Raw genomic sequence first — 4,323 nt, forward strand, 5'->3', positions numbered from 1 at the left:
TCTTCCCCCACTGTCTGCCTGCTTTGCCGCCGCCCCCACTGCCACCATCGACGACCCTCCGCCCCCACCGCCCCCGCTGCCCCCTCCGCCCGCTACTCCACAGCCGGCGCCCCTAGCCTCTCCTTCTCCCCTCTGCATCCCAGATCCATTCGACCGCAGCGACCACCTCCTCCCACGGCCACCGTGCCCTCGTTTCCCCTCTCCCTACTTAATCCGCGCACTCAACCCCGTCACCGCCGCCGCCTCTTCCCATACCCTCGCCGTCTCCTCTCCAACGAGGCGCAGCTCGTCGAGGTAAGCACCGGTCGCTCGAACCCACTACCGTCCCCTCCCCGTCTTGATCTAAGCCTGAAGGATCTGTGGTTGATTGCTTCCGCGCAGATGGCCTCCGAGGCGGCGAAGGTGCCGGTGCCGCAGACGGTGAACTTCAAGAGGAAGAGGGGAGAGCTCTGGGTCACCGCGAAGAAGAAGAAGGTCGCCGACAAGAAGAAGAAGGACGCAGAGAACACCAAGGTCATCTACGCCCGCGCCAAGCAGTACGCCGGAGAGTATTAGGCCCAGGTCAGATCGCTCGATCCAATGCCCTTTGCTCGTTCATGGATGTTGATTAGATTCTCGCTCTGCAAACTTGCTACGCGCGGTTGTACCACTGATTAGGTTTTGCCACGCTGCCATGTGGAATTTGGACTGTATTCAACTATATGCTTTACCCTCCTTCAGTCGATAGGGAAAGGCTGATCAGAGTTTACCAGTTCTATATGCGAGATTTGTTCATACCTGCCCATTTTTGTTTGCTTTTGTGCTGTATATTACCGCGAGTCCACTGATATCTATGTAGAGTCATGTTAGTTTTGTTTAATTCCTTCAGATTCTGTTTATTTTGCTGTAGTCCAACATATGTACCACTACCACATAGGTCTAATCTAGCTCGACTGATCATTGACATGTTTGTGTTTCTGCCCGATGGAATGCTAATGTGGGTGTTGTGAGCAGGACAAGGAGCTGGTGCAACTTAAGTGTGAGGCCCAGATGAAGGGTGGGTTCTATGTCAGTCCCGAGGCCAAGCTGTTGTTTGTCGTCCGTATCCGTGGGTAAGGCATCACTTGCCATTTGATCATTGCTATCTGCATTGATTTAGATTTGTGTGCACATGTTTTGATGTTAATTTTTTGAAATGTTTACTACAGTATCAATGCTATGCACCCAAAGACCAAGAAGATCTTGCAGCTTTTGCGTTCGAGGTAGGCGGGTTGATCAATTATTTGGTCCTGTGAATGCACAGGGTTGGGTTCCTCTTTGCCGTACGCTAGTTGATCCACCTTTCCTTTCAACGGGGTTACTCATTTGTTCTATGCCTCAATTCGTTTGGTATGACACGTGTGTCATTTGATTTATGCCTCAATTCACATCGATTCCTTTTCTTTGACACATGTGTATGTCTGGCTGATTGAATCCATAGGTCAGAGGTCTCGTGAAGGAGCACAACGACTCCTTCAACTACTTCATCACCAAAGGAATGGAGAACATCGTCAAGGCAAGTGACCGACCCATCCATTTTTCCTAGGCATGAAGCTGCTTTCTAGTTATATTATATATGTAGATACTACCTCCTTTGCTTGTTTCCAGTGTTGCCTTACATGTGCTCTATTGCCCCTAATTGACTAAGATGGCTTGATGCTAATATCTTTGTGATTAGTTAGTAGTTAATGTACTTATCTTCATGTGTTATCCTTAGTATTGAGACATGTGAACACACACACTATCTCTGAACCACTTCTTCTCTGTTTACCAAATTGCAATATGCAGGGCTTCCTAGTCTGAATTTCTAGCAACGACTAATTCATAGTTTCGGACTGAATCTCCATTTGCCTCTGATCTAAGCATGTGATTGACAAAAAGTGCCTTTTCCTAATTTTAGCGTTACTCTAAAAGTCTGAACCTGTTTGAATCACAACTTTCCTTTGTTTTCATTACTCAGGGACTTTGAAACTTCCCTTGTTATTTAGCCTCATATACTAGATGCTACTCGTTTACTGTTCAAGCCCAATTACCCAACCAACGCTATAGTATAGGGCTCATGTTGATGCTATAGTATAGGCATGTTAGCTGTCTGTATGTAATCTAACTTGCACAGTGTGTGTGTGTGGCATGCAGGGAGGTGGTGATCAGGTGAACAACATATCCCTAGAAGACCTCATGTGCACAGTGGGAGCTGGAGAAGGAGGGCTGCTTGCAAACTGCGACATCTTCATGTACAGGTTATGTCCCGGTGTCCTCCTTCTTCCTCCGTTGATTAGCTTATGTCCGTGATATTGTTTGGGTCTGTGGCACACTTCCTGCATTTAGGTCTCCCTGGCAAAGGCAATCTGCAACACACTTCTGGATCACGTAGTATCATGCTTGGATCTGTGCACAAATTCACAAGTTTGGATGCATCATAGAACTTGTGGTGATGTTGTTTAGATTGCAGCAAGCAATAATTATGCTGTCATTCTCTTGCACTCTGCTATGCAGCTCTTGTTTACCTTAAATGCAACTATTGGTGCACTTGTTAAATGCCATTATTTGTGCTCTTTGCTTCCTTTGCATGCATGGTTATACAGTTTGGTGCCCCCATGGCCTGAAATACATTGAATTGTGGGCCTCTGCTTGATATCTTGTTGCTTAGGGTTTTGTTTCGGGGTTTCTTAATGCACTCGTGCTTAATAGACTGCACCACAAAGGTCACCCTCATATGGATAATGAATCATTATCCTTTTTCTTGTATACTTGAGATGTTCCTAACGAATAATTTACTGGACAAACAATCTTATTTGCAGTAAGAATTCTAGCATGCCAAAATCTATTGTATATGTATGCTTCGGTTAATATGGACCTGAATGTCAAGGGCTAGCCAACCTGCTTAGCTAGATTAACATAACAGAAACAGTACACAACCAGCCAGCTCGTGTTTGCATTGCTGCCACATCGGCTAGCTAGATGTGATTGCCTAAGGGCTAGTCAACACATTTTACATCATTCTGTGTTGTAGCCAAACACTTGCTCTGTATTCTGAATACTCTAAAAAACTCCGTTAAATTAAAACCATGGTATTGCGTACCTGCCAACTAAATTACCGCAATTTTTAATACTTTGTTTTATTTGATACTTCGCTGTTAGATTTACTTTTATTTTGTTCCTAAACATTTTGTTCTACAATGTGCAGATGCTGGCCTTTCATTCAGGACAAAAAAGTGGGATGAAGCATAGTTTTACCTCATTGAGCTAGTTCTGGGAGTAACAGAACTTGTATGTGTGCTAGTTCTGGGAGCTACTTCATTGGAATAATGCTGATCCTTTTTGTGTGTTATATGATGTAGTAGAACTTGTAGGGCTCCTGTGATAGACTTGGGTTGTATGTGTGTTATCTGATTGTAAACTTGATGCTGATCACATTTGTATGTGTGTTATATGATGTAGCACTTTGATGGATGATAATATTTGAAGTATTTCGTGTGTTTTCTGTGTGCCAATTTAAATACCAGGTATTTATTTGCGTGAAATAAAAAATGAAGAATATTGCCCTGATGGCTAGGACCCAGTACTAGAACCTGACAATGGGGACCCACCTGACTAGTGAACCCAATTTAGAAAAAAAGAAAAAAATGAAACTGTTGAGACAAAAAGGCCATGGGCCAAAAATAAAAAGGCTGCAATGTTGGGCTTGGTCCATGAAGCTGACAAAAAATTCACAGGAAAAATAAATATAAATGGGTTGAATTAAATGGGCTCGGCCCATATAAACACCGAATTGGACCGGGCTGATTCTTGTGCCACATCAGATTGCCACGCTGGATGCCTACGTGGCCTGGGGAGGTTGCTAGTGACCAAAACGCCACAGTAGACGTATTTTGGTCATAAACGTCTTCGACCATTCCAGAAGAAAGGTCGCTATAGTCAGTTTATGACGGCCAGCTTTTGACCTTATGTTTTTGGTCACCAGAAGGTCACAAATGGAAATTTGTGACCATTCAGTGACCAATAGTGCTGGTCACAAGTTCACATATTTCTTGTAGTGACTCGCCTAAGTTTGAAAAAATTGTACTGAGTGGTGAGCGACCCTCCCACTCGGGGGCTTAGCTGCAGTCCAGTACTTGCCTAAGTTCTCTCATTCGGAGACTTAGCTGTAGTCCGGCACTCGCCTAAGTTTGAAAAAATCCTACCAAGTGGAGAGCCACCCTCCCACTCGGGGGCTTAGCTGCAGTCCAGTACTCGCCTAAGTTCTCTCATTCGGAGACTTAGCTGCAGTCCGCCACTCGCCTATGTTTGAAAAAAATCCTACCG

General features: G+C 44.8%; 1 pseudogene; it reads left to right on the forward strand.

Annotated features, from left to right (window-relative positions):
- Positions 1-381: 381 nt before the first annotated feature.
- Positions 382-2,392, forward strand: LOC119353034 (annotated as a pseudogene).
- Positions 2,393-4,323: the final 1,931 nt, after the last annotated feature.

Source organism: Triticum dicoccoides, chromosome 1A (assembly GCF_002162155.2).
Source record: "Triticum dicoccoides isolate Atlit2015 ecotype Zavitan chromosome 1A, WEW_v2.0, whole genome shotgun sequence".
Taxonomy (NCBI): domain Eukaryota; kingdom Viridiplantae; phylum Streptophyta; class Magnoliopsida; order Poales; family Poaceae; genus Triticum; species Triticum dicoccoides.